Source organism: Castor canadensis, chromosome 7 (assembly GCF_047511655.1).
Source record: "Castor canadensis chromosome 7, mCasCan1.hap1v2, whole genome shotgun sequence".
NCBI classification, from domain to species: Eukaryota; Metazoa; Chordata; class Mammalia; order Rodentia; family Castoridae; genus Castor; species Castor canadensis.
In genome coordinates, this window is record NC_133392.1 from 69,146,916 (window position 1) to 69,167,700 (window position 20,785).

General features: G+C 40.6%; 1 non-coding gene across 1 annotated transcript; it reads left to right on the plus strand.

The window, feature by feature from the left end:
* Nucleotides 1-2,379: 2,379 nt before the first annotated feature.
* On the plus strand, nt 2,380-2,543 carry LOC141425062 (U1 spliceosomal RNA). The gene has a single exon (XR_012450172.1). It is a non-coding gene; the product is annotated as a U1 spliceosomal RNA (small nuclear RNA).
* Nucleotides 2,544-20,785: the final 18,242 nt, after the last annotated feature.

The window sequence follows — 20,785 nt, forward strand, 5'->3', positions numbered from 1 at the left end:
CATCTTTTCTTTGTTCCAGATCTTAAAGGGAAAGCACCTATTTTATTTGGTAATTTTGTTGTTGCCATTGAGGGTTTTTATGTCGGTGTTATTGAAAGATGTTGGTCTGTATTTTTCCTTTATTGGAATGTCTTTATTTGGCTTTTGTATTAAACAAAGCCTCATAGAATGATTTACCATGTTGTCCATCTGTTTCATTAGTATTATTTGTTACTGGTAGAGTTCACTAGTGAAACCATCTGTTCCTGTTACTTTCTCTCTTTTTTTTAAGGTATTGATTATTGATTTAATTTCCATAGAGATGGAGTTACTCAGGTTATCTTTTGTCCCTTGTGTGAATTTTGACAGTTACGTCCTTCAAGGAATTGTCCCATTTCATTTAGTTATCAAATTTGGGATCATCGAGTTGATCATAGTATTCCTTTATTATCCTTTGACTATGAGTGGGATGGATCTTGTGTTGACCCACCCTTCATTTCTGATATGGGTAATTTGTATTATCCCTCCTTCTTCCTTTTACTTTTTTTTTAATGTGAAACATATGGACTTTCTATTAATATTCATTCTATAGCAGATTAAAATCTAACTCCAAAATAGATGTGTCACAATTTCTTTAGAATTTAAAGGCTTAATGGATAAACTTGGGGAAGGAAAAAGTATGCAAGTTCATTTTACATAAATGGCTAAAAAATAAATTTGAGAGAGTAATAGTATTTAATAGGATATCATGGGCCCTTGAAGGAGGTGGTTGGTAACAGCTATGTCCAAATAATTGCCTATTTGGAAGTTCTGTGACTGAAGGTCATGGACTCATCAGTCCCTTTTCTGCCAAATTCCTTAACTCCACAGCCAAGTCTATTAAGATCCATTGCAAAATCAAAGTGTGTGCTCTTCTTTCTAGCTTCTGAGTAGACTTCTTTCACTAAACTGATCAGTTTTTCCAAGGTTGCACCCATCCATGTGCAGATCTGCAGATTGCTGCCTAAGACTTCTCCAAGGGAGAACTCTTCCCTTGAGTGGTGGTAGCTGTTCTTGGTGGTGAAGACCTGCAGCAAAGAGCAAGTCTTCTTGGTCCATTGGTTTCTCCTGTTTCTTCTTCATTTCCTCTGGGTAACTAGAGATTCTACTGCCATCCTCCTCTCTCTGCCCTGAGATGCTCTCCCTGACCCCTCTGAGCCCTGCAGCAAGCATGAACCAGGAGCTCTCCTTTTTCTTCTTTAGCCTGACTCTAGGTTTATAAATTATATAGTTATTTTCAAAGAACCAAACTGATAGATAGATAGATTCCTCCCCCCATGGTATTACTGTTCTAAATTTCATTGATTTTTTCTAATGTTAATTATTTTTCTTCTGCTTCCTTTTAAGCTTAAATCACTATTCTTTTTCTAGCTTCCAAAGGTATAAGCTTAGATTATTGACTTGAGATCTTTCTTCCTTGCCACGATATGCATTTTAATACTATAAATTTTCCTCTAAATACTATTTTGGCTGCATCTCACAAATTTTGATAAACTATGTTTTCAAATATTTTAAATTTTTCTTTAAAACATTGTTTGGCTCATAGGTTATTTAGAAGTATGCTGTGGGCTGGTGGAGTGGCTCAAGTGGTAGAGCACCTGCCTAGCAAGTGTAAGGCCCTGAGTTCAAACTCCAGTGCCGCCAAAAACAGAAAGAGTAGAAGTGTGCTGTGACTTCAAATATTTTGTGATTTCCAGCTTTCTCTTGTTAATTTCTTGCTTAACTCTATTGCCATCTGAGAACACACTTAGAATGATTTCTGTTATTTTAAATTTAGTGAGATATGCTTTATGGTCCAGAATGTGGTATCTTGGTGACTGTTCCATGTAAGCTTTGTTTAAAAAATAATCTTCACAAAAATTAAATTTAGTAGAGTTTCTTTGGGTAAGGAAATGGTTTATGATTTGGGCAGTACCCTGAACCATCAAAGATTCAAAGAACTCTACCCAGCAACATGATCAGGCCATATTTACAGATAGAAAAAGAAAATGAAATACAGAAACAGCCTAACTGGATTCAGCTCAGTGTCTGTCTTGTTTGGCTATTCTGAGCAGTTTAGAGTTGAGATTGACTGAAAACTTGGCTACTGTGGCCAAAACTAAGGTATTTGTTATAAGAAAATTCTCTCAAGTTAGATTTTGGTCTGTATATAATTTGGTTTATAGCTCACTACACGTGGAGGAAGCTTTAGGTCAAATTTAATCGAACAGTTTGAAAAGAATGTACATTTTCCTGTAATTGAGTAAAATACTCTGTAAGTGATGATAAAACACAGCTGATTAACATTGCTGCTTACGTTATTTATCCTTAAAGATTTTCTGCCTCCTTGAGCTCTACATTACTAGCAAAGAGATGTGAAAAATACTTACCTGGCAGGGGAGATACCATGATCACGAAGGTGGTTTTCCCAGGGCGAGGCTTATCCATTGCACTCCGGATGTGCTGACCCCTGCGATTTCCCCAAATGTGGGAAACTCGACTGCATAATTTGTGGTAGTGGGGGACTGCGTTCGCGCTCTCCCCTGTTAAAAAAAAAAAAAAAAAAGAGATGTGAAAATCCCCCACAATAGATGATATGGCTATTTCTATTCTCAATTCTATCAATTGGTGCCTTACTTCATTTTGTGCTGCTGTAACAGAATGCCTGAGACTGGGTAATCCATAAAGAATGGGGATTTATTTCTTAGAGTTCTGGAGGCTAAGAAGTCCAATGTCAAGAGGCTGCATCTGATGAGGCCCTTGGCTCTCTCATCATCCCCTGGTGGGAACACAAGAGCGTGAGAACGCACGTGTGTATGCCAATGTGCCCCCACCCAGCACAACAATAAAAAATAAAATAAACAAAAAAAGATATGCATGTATTTGTGCACAAAAAAAAGAGAGCGAGACAAGGAAAAAGAGCCAGACTCATTCTTTTATCAGGAACCCACTCCTGTGATAACTAACCCACTCCTGATAAAAACATGAATTCATTCACATTCACAAGGGCAGAGTCCTCATGACGTCATTACTTCTTAAAGTTCCCACTTGTCAACACTGTTACATTGGAATTTTCTAACACATGTACTTTTGGGGACACATTCAAACAATAGCATTCTACTCCTAGCCCCCCAAATCATGTCTTTCTCTTATGCAAGCCCAAGTCTTAACTTCTTTAAGTACAATTGTGAACCTTTGACATTGACAAACTAGCCAGGAGTGGTGGAGCACACCTGTAATACCAGCAATCAAGAGATTGAGTCAGAAGGATATTGAGGCCAGCCCGGGCTACATAGTAAGGCCCTGTTAAATAAAGAAAGAGGGAGAGGAAGAAAGAAAGAATGAATGAATGAACAAAAGAAAGAAAGAGAGAGAGAGAAAGAAAGAGGGAGGGAGAGAAAGGGAGGAAGAGAGAGAGAAGAAAGAGAGAAAGAGAAAGAAAGAGGAGAAAGAGAAAGAAGAAAGAAAAGGGGAAAAGGAATGAAAGAAAGACGGAAGGAAGGAAGGAGGAGGGATGTGAGAGAAAGAAAAGGAAATTAGCAAATTATGTATTTCCAAAATACAATAGTGTGATAGGCATATAGTGTACTTTCCCATTCCAAAAAGGACAAATAGGCAAGAAGAAATGAATCCTAAATAAATGTGACACTAAACAGAGAAACCAACTTTAAATCTAAAAGCTGGAGAATAATCCCTCTGAGCCCATGACTAGCATTCTGAGCACACCTAGGTAGTTGGTGCCCCAAGGCTTCATGAAGACTTACCTTTGGCTTTGCTAGGCTCTGTCAACTGAACAACTCTTCTGGGTTGGAGTTTGCAGCCCGTAGCTCTCCCAAGCTGAAGCTGCACACTACCAGCCCTGTGGTTCTGGGGTCTTGGGGCTATTGTGGCTCCACCTGGCATCACCCTATGGGGGCTTTCTGTCATGGTGTAATTTTATTTGGACTTTTTCTAGACTTTCTGTCTCTCTGTTTACATTACCCAAAAGTTCTTGTTACTTGCAGTTCTTGCTGTCTAGTTTTTCCATTAGAGCCCTTAACACATTAATTATAGTTATACTAAATTGCATATCTAACCTAGTATCTGTGTCACATCTGATCCTTGCTTCATCTTTTCAGACCATGTTTTTTCTAGTCTTGTTCATACCTAGTATTTGTGTGTGTCTGTGTGTGTGTGTAGAAATCCAGATGTGTTATATCAGGTAATTAGGAATTCACAGGGTAGAACTTTTTGTGAGGAGTTATGCTACTTTCCTGTGGGAGTTGGGGTGTGTTTATGTTTGCTTAGCTGTAAATGTCAGAGGCCTCAACTTCTCCTGGTGTCCTTGCTTACATCTCTCCTTTTAACTTTGGGTTTCTCTGCAGAGCCCTTCTGAAGTCTGTGTCTTTTAGCTGTAATCACTGTTTTTCTGGAGACTTGCTGGAGCAGTGGTAAAGTTGTAGAAGGGGGAGCATTTTATAATCTTTCAATTAAACCTCAGCTTTTACAGCTCATGCATTGGGGCTGTGTCCTCAAGTGTTTCTCCAGTGGTGTGAAGGTTTGTCCTCTGCCTTCCCTGACAGCAGCACTCCTAGTCTTTTTTCCTGAAGCTTCACCTCCTGTTGACTATGCAGGCCCCATATACACCCCACCTCTTTAAGTGAGACAGGAAAGCTATAAAAAACCTGGAGTAAGAGGAATGTCCTTCCCCAGCTAGGATAAGCTACTGGGAAAGCCTTTCCCCCTTGATGGTTAGGCCCTAAAAATGCTCTAGTCACATTTCATAGGAATTATTCTCTTCCTTCCCTGCCAGAGTCTCTAAACCATAATAGGAATTTTCCTAGGTCTTTTCTGGGGGAAAGTGATGTGGTTGCAGCCCTGAGGAGTTTCTCCCTCGCACTGGTCCACACTGCCTACGGTGATCCTTCAGAACTAGCATGAAGTGTCCAGGGAAGCAGATCTCATTCAGGGTCTCCCTGCATGAGTTTTGCTCTGCAGACTTCCAGGTGAGGATTTACCCTGCAGTCTCAGTTTGCTGATGGGTCTATAAAAACTCATTGATTTTTCGGTTTTTCCATATTTTTTTTTGGTAAGGGTGGGAGTGATGACTTCTAAGCTATTTCCATGTCTGAAAAGAGAAGTCCTTCAGGGTGGCCATGCCCAGAGGGTCAGAGTGGGATGAAAGTGACATTACAGCTGACATCAAATTAATCAAGAACAACAGGCCTGTGCAGTCAGGTAGATTAATACTTCTATCTTCTAGGCAACACTCCCAGGGTTAGAGAGGGAAAGTGATTTTTGCAAGAGTCAGAGCCTAAAGACTTTTAACCAGAGCTCATCTGGCTCCAATGTTATCTGTCCTCTACACTACCAATCAGCCTCAAACTCACAGTAAAGAGACACTGAAGGAGCCATTTGTCCTTGGAATTGCTTGAGTATTTTCAGAGATTTTTGAGATTATGTCTTCTTTCTGATAGTGTTGTCCAAAATAAGCAAAAGTATAACTATAGTTGAGGGGTTTTTTTTGCAGTACCCGCACTTGAACTCAGGACCTATCACTTAGACAGGTGCTCTACCACTTGAGCCATGGTCCCTAGCCCTTATGGTTGACTTTTAAACTAAATAACTGCAATGTGGGTAGCTAGAGCTCTGGTCTGGGAGCCAGGAGACCTAAGCAGTAGCCTGGCTCTAGTAGGAGCTTGCTTGTGACGTCAGGAAAGTCATTTATTCTCTCTGAATCTCACTCTTTCATCCATAAAATGAGAAATCACAGGAGTTTTGGAATAGCATGAAAATATTTTCCATTGAATATCAACCTTCTTAGCTACCTAGAGTCCAAAGAGATTTCACCCTCACCTGAGGAAGGGATCTATTATGTGAATCTCATTTTTGGCTCAAGTGCTGATAAAGAGTTTAGGGCAAGTTGGGAAACAACGTGATGCAGACAAGGACAGGCTCCTACCCTGATAGTGTTAGGGATGGATGATCTCTGAAGACCCTGATCAGAAGATTCTTAGGCTCTTGCATCCTGAATAAAACACTGAATAGAGATATGCCAATTGCAAAGCAGAACAAAGTTTTACTGAAAGTAGAGAGAAAACACAGATGCATTGCAAGAGAAAAGCAGTGGGCTCCAGCCAGGTGGCTCATAAGCCAGAAAGCCCCAAGCTTTTTTAGAGGGTATGATTTATATATCAAAAGTATGGGAGAAAATCTGGGCCATATTTTCAGGATAGCCTAGGATGGGTTTATAAAGTATCATTGGCTCCACCTTACCCCCAGGATATGCTTTTCCTTCCTGGGTCTTTTTATACCTAGCTTCCAAGAGGTTGATGTTGACAAACTAGGGTGAATAACTCAAAACTGCTTGTGATTACTATGACCTTGGTGGGATTTTTTGATCCTAATGGAGGCTGTTAAGTGTTTTTCTCTCAGAGGACTTAAAGAATTCTTCACTTTCAGTTTTCTTTATATTGTTTCATTGAGCTGAGACAAGGAGGGGTTTCTTTTTTCCCTATTACTAGCCTGCATTAATGGCACCTTGAAGGGACCAATATCGTGGACAGAATCTGTCCCCTATCCTAGCCAAAGCCCCACTAAAGCTGCTACTTATTTATCCATTGTTCATGTGCCATGGCTTCATCAAGTTCTTCCTTCAGCACTGATGTCACTGGGGTCACCTTCAGCAATGAAGCTAGAGGAAGGACAGAAGCCACTCTGTAGATCATCTGGAAAGGTCTAGGGTTTTGTAAATGTGGCATCCCCAGTTTGTGTATGGACCAATGGTAGACCCAAACAGGCAGGTGACATCATGATGGTGGACCAGGCTGTCAGGGAAACCAACTTCAGATGTGAAGTAGAAATTTTAAAAATGCAATGATGTTCTATATATGTGCTTTACTTAGCCACCCATGCATCTATTCATTCATGTGGAGATGGAATTAAAATCTGAGCTCTACCTTTTCCTTGTTCTGTGGCCTTGACTGAATCACTTAACTTCTCAAATCTTTCAAGAAGATGGTAATGTTTTCCTTATAGAACTGATGTAAGAATTATGTGAGATAATATTGTTAGAATGAAAGAGGTGCAAAATGGATAGGTGGGAAGACAGTTCAATGCCTGCACAGGGTTTGCTGTGGAGTAGTCCTGTGGTGGGGGTCTCCAGCAAGAGAGCTGAGCAGGAAAATCCTCATTGGCCCTTTGACTTTTCTGAGATAATGGCTTAAGGATCAGTCATTTCTTCTAGGCCAGATGGAAGGTTTCTAGAAAATGGCTAAAGGTAGATTTTTTTTTTTCTTTAGGGCCAGGTGGAGAGTTTCCAGTAAGTCACCTTCAAGGAGGAGAGGGTCCAGTTCTAACATGGCTTCCTTTCGTTTACCCTAACAAATATATGTAAAACACTTAGTACTATGCTAGAGAGGTAATTAGGAATTATTATCTTCACTACTATAACAATAAGTCAAAACATAACTGTGGAGAACCTTACCATTGAATACCAAGCATGAGCCAGATATTATGTTTGGCTCTGCACATGAAAAAGAAATTGGTCCCTGTCCTAAAGCATTGTCTAATCCAATAAAGGACCAAATCATACACAATGTACTAATCATACACATGGTAGCCTGGAGTCATGCCTCAAGAAAGCAACCATGGGTCCTAAAGAACTCAAGACAGGAGCATTGGCTGTGGATGTGGGAAAGGAGAGTTGGCTTGGACCTTGGGATCTAACACAGGCAGGAGATGGAGGGGCAGAGGTCAGGTCTATGTAATATGGGAAAAACCAAATGTGTTGTCACACAGGTTAAGTTTGTTGGGTTCTTGTCCAGGGCCAGTCAAAGAATGACAGTGGGTGAGTATTAAGCAAGAAAAAGTTTTTTGAAGTTCAGAAAGAGCACCCTCATGGGTGGGTTCAGAAAGACGGAGCCATTGCAACTGGGTCATTTACGGGTTTTATCTGGTTCTTAGGGCAGGTTTTGTAAGCCCCTGGAAACGTTTTGATATGTTGGCCTTAGTTTTATTTCTACAGGTTTTGACCCATTTTTTATCTCCTTCCCTTTGAGGTTGTTTGTTTTTAGACTTTAGCTGCTCTTATCCCCTTCTCCCAGCTGGGCCTACATCCTGCTGACACACTTAGGGGAAATGCTGTGTTTGTTTTCTTGCCTTACATTTGTGCTGGGCTGTACTTTTGTTTCCTGGTGACTTTAGCTGCTTTTTTCTGGCCCCCAGCCCTGACTGCCTAAGGTCAAGTAAGTTCCTAACACATGAATCCAAGGTGATAGCCAGTCCCACCATCCAGAGTTCCATTTGCTGGGTAAATTGGAATACAGCCTATAGTTCTTGAGTAGGGCCCAGGCCATATCCCCAAGAGAATCTTATGTCAATGGTTGGTATGCTGTCTTATCCAAAGCTTGCAATGGCTGACAAGACTACTGGGTCATGAAGATACTATCTTGAAATCTCATAGACTTGGTGTGCAGACAGGAGCTGTGGAATCTGCTCAGAGAACTTTCCAACAGGCCCAAAGGGAATCTAAGCTTTACCTTTGAGTCCTGTACTTTGCCTTCCATGAGCATCCCCAAGGACACACTCAGCAAAACCCACCTGTAGCTGTTTCCTTACAGCTGCATTACAGCCTAGAGATGTAACCATTTAGTAAGGTATAAATCAACCACTTGCACAGGTACATCTTATAGGGAGGCTCAGCAGACTTGAAGAGAAGGCATTGATCTAGGCCTTCATGGGATTTGGGGAAGACAATTTAGGAAGGAGGGGCAGAGCATGGCAGAGATAGTGGCTATAAATGAGCCTGTTCTACTGGAGCAGAGGGCACTTCTGTCAGTAATAATGGTTTTGGTTCCAAGTGTTTTTAAAGAGTGCTTATAACGTACTAGGTTCAGAGCCTAAGAGCTGGAATGTACTGTCTCATCAAACCCTCACACACTAGATACTGTTACCTGTTTTTAAGAGAAAGTGGAGGCTTAGTGAGGTAAATCACTATCTATGTTACAGAGATAAAACCTGTTAAATGTGGAGTTTTATGCTGATTCCAAAATTTAACCACTCTGCAATGGTCTCTTTTAACCGGATAGGATTAGAAGATTAGATTAAGGTCAGGGCAGAGAGGGCTTGTAATACCTCATGGTTTGGCATTTAGTAAGACTAACACTCTGGAGAACAATTTGGAGAACTCCAAATTTGTTGTAGAGTCTCCTTAAGCCTGTACATAAAGTTACACACAAACTCAGGCCAACAACCAGCCAATTGGGAGGCCAAAGAACCTCTGACCTGAGCTTGAGCAGTGTCTGCTGGGAATGAGACTTTATGTCCAAGGCTCAGAAAATCCTCCCCGGTGCTGGGTGTGCTCATTCTGCCATTCTTTGGCAATACTCTGGGCTTATGATATCATCATGATCCAAGACAGAGCTTGACTTATTTCTGTATTTTTATATCCAATAAAAATTAGCGACCCAGAGGACTGATAAGAGCATGGGAAAGAAGAGAGTGAGACTGATTAGAATATAGAGGTTTGCAGACCCTCTCCCTACACCCTGGCTTTGCTCAGGAGCACCACAGAATCTTGGACTCTTCCTTTCCACCATGGAGGATGATAGATAGCAGCTAGATGTATACAGTGGCCACAGGAGGAAGAAAGGAAAGAAAAAAAAATTGTAATTCAACTTCCCAACTCCATTAATTTCAATTAAGATCAAGTAACCAGAACCCAGGGGTTATCACAGGATGCTTTGAAATTAGCTACCCGCCTAAAGTTTAGTCCACTCTTTACTCAAGAGTAATCCACACCTTAAACATTAGCTAGGCTTGGCTCTGGGAGTTTACACAGGTAAATTTAACAAAACAAAGACCCAGACCTAGGAGCTGGATAGAGCAAAGGTTAGGAATTTCAAACAGAAGCTATCAGTTAGAGCAGCAACTGGTGCTGTATACACAGGTCATCTCTCTCTCATTTAACAAGACAATGACTCAAACCCAGGAAACCATTCCAGGGTCCAAATGAGCCCAAAGGTAAAATTCCTTCAATAAATATTCCAACTTTAAACCCAGATGGGTCGATTGGGGTTTGTAATATATATATCCATGAAAACAACACAAGGAATCTTCTTGTGTAGCTATCTTTATCTCAAACTAACAAAAACATTATGGTTTCTCTTTTTATCTTTTATGTTTTTTCTTCTACAAAAATCAGAAAACAGGAGGGCAGAACAGGTTCAGCCTGGGGTAGGGGAGGGGGGCTTGGCACCACTGGGAGGGGGGAGGTGGTGGGGAAGGGGTTAGAAGGATGAATATGATGCAAATAATGTGTACACATGTATGTAAATGTAAAAATGATACATGTTGCAACTGTTCCAGGAGTCAGGGGAGGGGAGGATGAAAGAGAGCAGTGGAGGGGGTGAATTCAAATATGATATATTTGATACATTGTAAAAAACCTTTGGAAATGCTACAATGTACCCCTACCCAGAAGAATTTTAAAAAAAGAAAAAAAAAAACCTGATGGATGGTGGGGGGTGAAGGAGAATGGTGGTGACCTCTTTCAGTGTGTTGAAAGTGTATTCCTTTCCTAATAAACTTTGCTATAATCTTTGTGTCTTGCTTGAATTCTTCTCCTAGTGGACACTATTTTTCTGGTAACAGAGAAGGCGGGAGCCTGCCAGAGCTTCTAGAGGAGCACCTCTGGGACCTGGTGAGCATCCACCTGAATCAGGCCACCTTGGATAAACAGCATAATGTTCTCATGGTTTGTCCATGTGGTAACATATATCAGAATGTTTTTCTTTTTAGGCATAATATTGCCCTGGATGGATGGATGGATGGATAGATGGATGGGTAGATGGATGGATAGATAGATTGATAAATAGATGTATGTGCATACATATAGTCACAGTGCTGGATGGGCAGATTCTAAGGTATGTATGTAATATATACATAAATACATTGGAATACATCCAATGTAATGTACATTGGAACTTGCTTATCCAGCATTGTGACTCAGTAAGGTGGTGGGGGCTGCTAGATGATTAATATTTGAGCCATAGGAGTACCTGCTGATTGGGGTGAAGAAGTAACTAATCTAAAATCACAGCCTCCTCTTTAGAGAAAACCATAGCAAAAAACTTTTGGTTCATTTTATTCACTGAAACTTTCTGGATTCATTTCCACACTATGAATGTGAGATAAATACACAGATCTAGCTCACATTTTGTTCATTTATTTGTTGATGGACAAGCAGGTGACTTCCACCTCTTAGCTGCTGTGAACAATGCTGCTATGAACACAAATGTGCAAATACATCTTTGAGACCTGGCTTGACTTAACCTTCAGGTTTAAGATGCAATTATGTTTAAAAAAATCACAACACCAAGCTCTCAAAGAGTGACAAATTTAAACTGACACTTCTGATGTCATAAGGAAACATTCATTTTAGGAAATTTGGACACTCAAAACTGAGATTTTGGTATTCAACAAACTCCAAAAGCTGTGCTACTAGAAGGAGCTAGAATAGGGCCTTTCAGAAGAGGTCCTGGCACTGTGCAGTATAATTATAAGCTTGGTCATAACAGCATCATGGCAACCCTTTCAGCAGGATAATGGGTGTCTATTAATATAAATCATTTGCTGAATGGGCCATGCATTGGTTTGTTGGAACTGTGGAAGATTACTTGCTAGGTATGCAGAAAAACATCCTCCAAACTCAGTCATACTTACTCCCCTAGGGGAAAAGCATTTAGAATCCATACATTCTCCTTTGAAAGAAAGGTTTAGTTTTCTCTCCTGAGTAGCATAGTTGAAAGGTGTGGCCAACAATCAGGCTTGAAGACAAGTTGCTAAACACTGGAACCTAGCCCTCCAGCATAGTGACTCAGTGGGGTGGTGGGGACAGTCAGATGACTAAGATGATTAACATTAACATATGAGCATATAGGTGTGCCTGCTGCTTGAGGTGTAGAAAGAACTAATCATTAATCACAGAATCCTCTTCAAAGGAAACTACAGCAAAAACTTGAGTCGATTCATTCAAACTTTCTGGGTTTATGTCCATAGTTTGAATGCCTACTCCATTCAGAGTGGTAGGAGGAGAGCCAAGCTACTCTTCTTCAAAAGAGACACCAGGCTCTTGTCTGGCAGTGTGGATGGGATGAGCAAAGTCTCTGCCTTTGAGATAGAGACTCAAGTGGAGAAGGCAGAGAGGCAGGGAGTTGGTAATACAAGTAGCATATAACCACAGGGGCCTAGATGAAGGAGACAAACCTAGGCCGGGTGTGAGGGAAAGCATCATACAGCTGGTATTTCACCTGGGCATTGAAGGCCGAGGAGTTTTAAAGGCAGAAAGGAAGAGCAGCCTAGACTGTGGCAATAGCATGTGTGCCAAGATACCTGGGAGCCTGGGGATATGTCAGGATGGTAGCATGGTTGAATAGCAGTAGATATGTGAGGTTGAGGCTTGTGAAGTCCTCTTAGTGAAGTGCTAGTGTTCCAGAACAGGACCATGCACTTCCAGAAATCTCCACTTGTAACTCTACCTGGATCTATTCCCATGCTGGGCACCCTAGGTACACACAATGTCTGACCAGAGAGAGAGGTGACAATTGTCACTCTGGGCCTGAGTATCCACTGCACCCAGACTCTCCCTGGAAGGATCTTTTCTTTAAACATTTTTAGAATGAAACAGACTCTTGGGAGACCTGCTAATGAATAGACCAGCTGATTTTTCTTTCTTTCTTCTTTTAAACCCTCGGTTTGAATGCAGGGCTTCACACTTGATAGGCAGGCACTCTTACTGCTTGAGCCACTTGGCCAAGCCCTTTTATTTTATTTTTCCTTTTTTTTATTGTTTTATTATTCATATGTGCATACAACACTTGGGTCATTTCTCCCCCCTGCCCCCAACCCCTCTTTTACCACCCACTTTGCCCCCTCCCTGTCCCCCCCACCGCCTCAATACCCAGCAGAAACTATTTTGCCCTTATTTCTAATTTTGTTGAAGAGGGAGTATAAGCAATAATAGGAAGGAACAAGAGTTTTTGCTAGTTGAGATAAGGATAGCTATACAGGGAGTTCACTCACATTAATTTTCTGTGTGTGTGTGTTACCTTCTAGGTTAATTCTTTTTGATCTAACCTTTTCTCTAGTTCCTGGTCCCCTTTTCCTATTGGCCTCAGTTGCTTTTAAGGTATCTGCTTTAGTTTCTCTGCGTTAAGGGCAACAAATGCTAGTTAATTTTTTTGGTGTCTTACCTATCCTCACACCTCCCTTGTGTGCTCTCACTTTTATCATGTGCTCAAAGTCCAATCCCCTTGTTGTGTTTGCCCTTGATGTAATGTCCGCATATGAGGGAGAACATATAATTTTTGGTCTTTTGGGCCAGGCCAACCTCACTCAGAATGATGTTCTTCAATTCCATCCATTTACCAGCAAATGACAACATTTTGTTCTTCATGGCTGCATAAAATTCCATTGTGTATAGATACCACATTTTCTTAATCCATTTGTCAGCAGTGGGGCATCTTGGCTGTTTCCATAACTTCAGCCCTTTTTTATTTAAAGTTTTTTTTCGAGATAGGGTCTCACAAACTATTTGCCTGGGGCTGGCTTTGAACCATGATCCTCCTGACCTCTGCCTCCTGAGTAGTTAGAATTATGGGTGTGAACCACTGGTGCCGAGCTCCAGCCAGTCTTTGAGATAGACTTGCATTTGGGAGCCTGGAGCACGTGTGCAGTCTCAATGGAAATGCAGGTTATTTTTTAGATAGTAATTATGAGACAAGCAGGAAGATCTATGTAGCTCTTCCAGAGCATGGCTGCCCAATCAATGTTTTTGATATTGTAGCTATTTTAGTTTTAATCAATTTGCTTTAAAAAATGTCAACAAAACCTAAGTCTATAAATTGCCATGGGAGTCTCTCTCACATCTTTTACCTCTGCATTTTCCTCTCCCCTTGCTCCTGTTAACAGTGTGCAGTGCTCCCTTCTAGATCTAGTTTTATACACATGCAATGTCAGCATGTGTAGATAAAGACCAACACATATTCAGACACAGACACTGTCAGAGACAAGACTGGAACTGGGTTAGAGACGCAATTCATATCAGTGGTTCCTTCCTGTTCTGCAGGAGCAGAAATTCTGAAGAGCTGAGAGTGAAACTTTTGGAAGTCCAGGAGTAGAGGTTTCCTGTTCCTAGTCAGCTGAAGGGAGTGAGTTATACTGGAACATCCCCACAAGGAAAAGATTGGAGGCAAGGAGAGTCTCATGGGATTTTGCGATTTCTAAGATGAACAAAGGAGGCAGAGATCAGGAGGATCACAGTTCGAAGCCTGCCCCAGGCAAATAGTCCATGAGACCCTATATTGAAAAAAACTCATCACAAAAAAAAGGACTGGCTCGAACAGTAAGACCGCCTGCTTAGCATCCATGAGACCCTGAGTTCAAACTCCAGTGCTGTTTTACAGAGAGAGAGAGAGAGATCAGGCATGCTTGTTGTGATGGAGGGCCTAAACCCTATTTAAGCCTGGATTGCTGCAGGACTTTTGTAGAGATGGGGCCATATTCATTCAAGTATTGAGTGGCTTTAAGGGCCTACTGGCAAGTGTACTATCAGTGGGGAACACATCAGGGAAGACTGACGTATTGGGTATTGGTGAGGATGTGGAGCAACAGGAACTCATGCATTGCTGGTGAGAATAAAAAATGACACTTTCACGCATTAGTTTTTTTTTTATATATAAAACCTAAATTCTCTGTTAGTTAAATCACATTCAGCTACAAGTAATAGAAAAGTGCCTAATGCTGGTTTAAGCAACACAGACTTTTATAATTCACTTAACTAGATATGAAAAGTAGACTGTTCAAGATTCAACAAAAATTTTAGCAGTGGCAGCCATGAAATACACTGAGCCTCCTTCTGCTTCACTGTCTTCAGCCTGTTGACTCATTGTCATTACATGGCTGCCCGGAGCTGGGTAGAGCAACCATATCCAAAGGCAGAAAGCAGGAATCTTTTCCTTATGAGGCCATCTTTTTCCTGTGGATAAAATATATTTCTTGCAAGACCTCAGTAGCCAGGACAGGTTATATACCCATTCTTGGACAAATCACTGTCCAAAGAAGATGTAAATTATAGTTACTGGTTGAAACCTGTCATAATTCATCTATCTGAAGTAGGGATCAACATTCCTTGAGTAATGTCTCTCTGCCCATTCTTTCTTTTTTTTTTTTTTCCTGTGGTACTGGGGTTTGAACACAGGGCCTGCACCTTGAGCCACTCCACCAGCCCTTTTTAGTGATTTTTTTTTTCAAAACAGGGTCTCGAGCACTATTTCCCCAGGCTGGCTTCAAACTGTGATCCTCCTGATCTCTGCTTCCTAAGTAGCTAGGATTACAGGTGTGAGCCACCGGCGCCCAGCTCTCTGTCCATTATTGAACCCAACTACAGTTCAGTTTGAAAGAAACTAATACAGAGTAACTGTTGGGTAGGCAGTAGTGTCTACCATACCTTTGCATTGAAAAATACTCCATATTTTTAAAAAAATGAATAATTGGAAGTGTCTACTTTGAATTACATTAAATTACATATAAATTTAGAGGGATGATATTTTTATGATATTCAAGTTTTTCATCAATAACTGGTGTATTTTTCCACTTTGCAAATCTTATTTTAGGGCTGGTGGAGTGGCTCAAGTGGTAGAGTGCCTGCCTAGCAAGCAAGTATAAGGTCCTGAGTTCAAAACCCAGTACTGCCAAAAAAAAAAAAGAGAGAGAGAGAGAGAAAAGAATCTTATTTTATAAGCTTTAATAACATTTTCTGTTTCTGTAGCTGGGTGCCAGTGACTCGTGCCTGTAATCCTAGTTGCTCAGGAGGTAGAGATCAGGAGGAGCATGGTATGAAGCCAGCCCCAGGCAAATAGTTCACAAGACCCTACCTTGAACAAATCCTTCACAAGAAAGGGCTGGCAGTGTGGCTCAAGGTGGAAGCTCTGAGTTCAAACCCCAGTACCGCAAAATAAATAAATAAAATAACATTTTCTGTTTCCTTCTCTAGTTCAGTATTTTTCAGTGTTTGTCAGTATTGAGAACAGAATATTTTTCCAATGTCTATTTATAGATATATCCCTTGAATCCTACCATCTTTCTAAATTATGCCATAAAAGGCAGTATAGCACAATATTTAATATTATGGACTCAAACTGCCAGACCCTTAATTCCAACCCCACTACTTTCTGTGTGACTCTGCTCAGGTTTCTCACCTATAAAATTGGTAATAATAACCCTTGAAAAGGTTATTACAAGGATTTAATAAATTAACACATATGAAGACTTAGAATAGTCCTCAGCACATAGGAAATTATATGTTAGGATTTTCTATTATTAGAGAGTAATGTCTTATTAATTCTAATCTTTTTTTTTTTTTTTCAAATCTGGGAATCAAACCCAAGGCTTTGCACATATTGGGAACGTGCTCTATCATTGAGATACATCTCCAGCCTTTCAGTTTGGTTTTTTTCTTTTTTTTTCAGTATTGGGTTTGAACTCAAGGCCTATGCCTTGAGCCATTCCACCAGCCCTTTTTGTGAAGTGTTATTTCCAAGATAGGATCTCATGAACTATTTGCCTGGGCTGGCTTTGAACTGTGATCCTCCTGACCTCTGCCTTCTGAGTAGCTAAGATTCCAGGCATGAGCCACCAGTGCCTGGCATTTTGTGTCATTTTTAATAGGATGTTTTAGATTAACTAGGGATACAGTCTTACCAATAGCAAAAAGAGTCTTTTTTCCCAGTTTTATATGAATTTACTAAATTTGTTAATATTCCACTACTATGGAGGAAGAGAGCTAGTTCCTTTTTTAATGAAAATTTTCATTTTGACATTTAAATAATTTACTTTCAGGTCTTAATAAAGAGTCTTTATTATACTTAAGTGATTTTCTTTTATTCCTGTTTCGCTTAGGCTGTTATTAGGAAAGGCTGTAAAATGTCTCTTTCAGCAACTATTGATATGCTAAGCAGCTTTGTTGCATTTAATTTGTTCATTTTGGTTGACAGATGTACTGATGTTGATAGCCGTTTGCATTCCCGGAGTAAATTCTACTTGATTATAGAATGGCAAAATTCATACTTTAAAAGATTCACATTTTTCCCCACGTTTAACCCCCCCACCTCCTTTTCATGGGACTGGAGTTTGAACTCAGTGCTCTGAGCTTACAAAGCAGGCACTCTACCAATTGCACCACAGCCCAATCCATTTTGGAGATGGGGTCTTGCAAACTATATGCTGGGGCTGGCTTTCAATTGAGAGCCTCCTGAGCTCAGCCTCCCAAGTAGCTAGAATTACAGGAGTGAGCCATGAGTGGCTGGCTTATATTTTAATATTTCTCTCTGTTTTGGGTGGCACTAGGGTTTGAACTCAGGGCCTCATAGTTGCTGGGCAGGCACTCTTACCACTCGAGTTCCTCTGCCAGCCCTTGTTTTTGTGTGTGATAGTTTTTTTCTTTTTTTCAAGATAGGGTCTCACAAACTATTTGCCGGGAGCTGGCTTCAAACCGCAATCATCCTGATCTCTGCCTCCCAGGTAGCTACGATAACAGGCGTGAGCCACTAGCACCCAGCTTAACATCTCTTCAATTGGGTCAATGATACCCTACAATTGCTATTGACCAGATGGCATGTTTGATATTCTTGTCATGGCCTGCATATGTGTCGATGTGATCATAGATGCTCAGATCATTGATCTTTTAGTTGAGTTATTATATTGCATATCCTCCATGAGTTAAATTTAATTGCTGTATAAAAATCTAAAAGATTGCACTATGATTTGGCACTGAAATGAAAAAGTTATTACACATGGAGAAACTCATGGAATCTGAGCAGTGGAACACAGATTTAATAATGATAATAATATAAGGCAAATTTTGTCATCAGAAATGACTTCATTTTCCTATTGTCTTGCAAAGCAACAGCTACAAGACTCATAGAACTAAGAAAGAAAAGAACACACACACAAATGAAGTATCTTATGTTTTGGTAGAGATACACATAGAAAAATTGCAATGCACTGGCAAGGTTCCAAATTGCTTGACACATCTACTAAATTGCTTGAGATGCATAAAAGAAGTTCCAAAGAATGAGATGTTAGTGTCATTGATTCATGTGTTTTGAATAGCTATCATTAAGATATCAAGCATCTCTTTATCAGCAGCTTCTTGCCAAAGTTGAGCAGAAAACTATATGTAGAGAATATGTTCTTTGGAAAATGCTGCATTATTGATGCTTCTGATGGCCAAATGATAATATTGTATGCAAATCCAGAAACCTGGTGACCTTGAGTCTAAAAATGGTAGACTTGAACTTTGAATGTGAAGATACCTAAGGAATGTCTCAATGTGTTTGTTTGACTTCTATTTTTTAAATATAAACTCAGCTTAAACCAATCAGAGTACAGCAGAGCCGGGGCCACCATGATTGGCCAATCAGAGCAAAGCTCTGGCCTTTTTCATTATTCTAACTCCCATGCTGGAGCTATCTGATGACCACAAGGAGAATCAGCCTTGGCATTATGCCAACACGTGGTTAACAGAGAAGACAAGCAGAAGAACCTGGATTGTGTTTTGTTCTTTTTTTGGCAGCATGTGGGTTTGAACTCAGAGCCTCATCCTTGCTAGGCAAGCACTCTACTGCTTGAGCTACTCCACCAGTCCAAGAACCTGGATTGTTGATGACATTATTGAACTACAGGATCACTTTGAAGGAATTTGAATTTTTTTAAAAAAATTATTATCATGCTATTGTTGTACTGGGAGAACATTGTGACATTTACAAAAGTGCTTACAATATATCTTAGTCAAATTTGCCTCTTCCATCATTCTCTTTTATTCCCTCTCCCCCTTTTTTTTGTTATTTGCAAACCAAACTGTTCCAACTGAATAAAAGCTTAGCAAATGGTTAAGTGAAAGTTGGTGAGGATATGGGAGCAGCTCTGCCTCCCTAACCTAGGGCAGAATGATCCAGCCTTCAGTCAGCCATTGGTTCACTTGGTAAGCCAATGGTGTTACCTAGGGAAGGCTCTAGAAAGGGGGTCCTATAGACTTTTCTATAATGCACACTATGGAAGTAGAGCATCTTCATGCTTTAAAAAAAAAATAAGAAAGAGCCAGGTGTCATGGCTTATACCTATAATCCAAGCTACTTAGGAGGCAGAATGAGGAGGATTGTTGTTTGAGGCCAATTATCCAGACCCCATCAAAGCCAGTGTGGTGGTGCATGTCTATAATCACAGCTACTGGAGAGGTCATAGGTTGGAGAATCTTAGTCAGAGGCTGGCCCTGGACAAAAGTGTGAGATCTTATGTGAAAAATAACTAAAGAAAAAAGGGTTGGGAGCATGGCTCAGGTGGTAGAGTGCCTACTTAATAAGCACAAGGTCCTGGTATCACCAAAATTAAAAAAAAATAAATGGAAGTAAGAAAGAGCTGAAGTTAGGAAGTAGGAAAGTCTCATGGAAATAGCTGATCTGTGCATATCTATTTTTGTGGTTTATACACAATTCTTGGTCCTGATTTGATTTTTCTGCATCTACAGAATGGGAATCTTGGCCTGAGACAATGATGTCAAGGACCAGTTTTTGCTTTTACTCTGATGCTAGCTGCTTTCTGAACTGTTCCTACTGAGCCCAGACAAAACAAGGCCATTAGCTTAAAAACCATGCCATGCTTCTGGCTTAGGTCATTGCTGAGAAGCAGATGAAGCCTGTTGAATGTGAGAATAATCACAAGACTTTACCCAGCTCTGTCTCTTACTAACAGTGTTTTCTGCCTGGCCTACAGGATTTGCAAGGGACAGAAAAGTATCCCAGCCTCTGTCAAGATGGTAACATATCCAAGTTATCTGAGTTAGCACAAAGCTCCTAGTCAGTCTTAACTTCTACCCCCTTAAATTCAAAATCTAAGGCTAGTCAAGGATGACGGCACACACCTGTAATCCCAGCACTCAGGAGGCTGAGGCAAGGAGGATTGCCAAGGACAGCCTGGTTTACAGAGTTAGACTCTGTCTGAAAACAACAAAACACTGGGGATGTAGCTCAGTGGTAGTGGGCTTTCCTAGCATGCACAAGCACTGGAAAAAAAAAAAGAATCTAAACTCTTCTAATCTATGAGCTTTATGACTATAGAATTACTTTCTCTTTAAACCTCAGCAGGCTATGTGAATTTTTTTTTAATCTGTGAGCTTTGTAAATAGTTTTCCTGAGTCTTCTTGCCCATAACTTATTTTTCTGTTCTGATGGCAGTTTAATGAGTGCAGACTGTGCCTTCTTCTACAAAAAGAAACTTGGCAGTATGAGGTGCATATTGATCAGCTCTCAGATCTAGCCTGGCTTCTGAAGTCCAGAGCTTTGGGATGCTACAGAAGTATAAATATAATCATGGCATTTTGCACTTGATTCCTAAGCGTACCTCAGATCATCTCCCACCCTAAAATTTTACCATTCCTAATCTTGAGTGGCACTGTCACTAATGGTCTGTTTCTGGATACCATGGCCCAAGGAAATGGCTGCTTGTTTTATTCGAAGTGGCCTTCCCTGCAAACCTTCCTTTGATCAAACATCCCATTTAAGGATTCAGTGAGTGAGCCTTCTCCCCCTCTTCTTCACAGGGTAGGGAGAAATGAGGAAGGCATGAGAAAGGGACTCTGGGGGTAAGATGCCTCTTTATGACTCTACCCACATTGTACCAGATTATACCAATTATTTTCTGGCATTCCAATCACACACCTACTCCTACAAAGAAAATGCATGATCACTCAGGC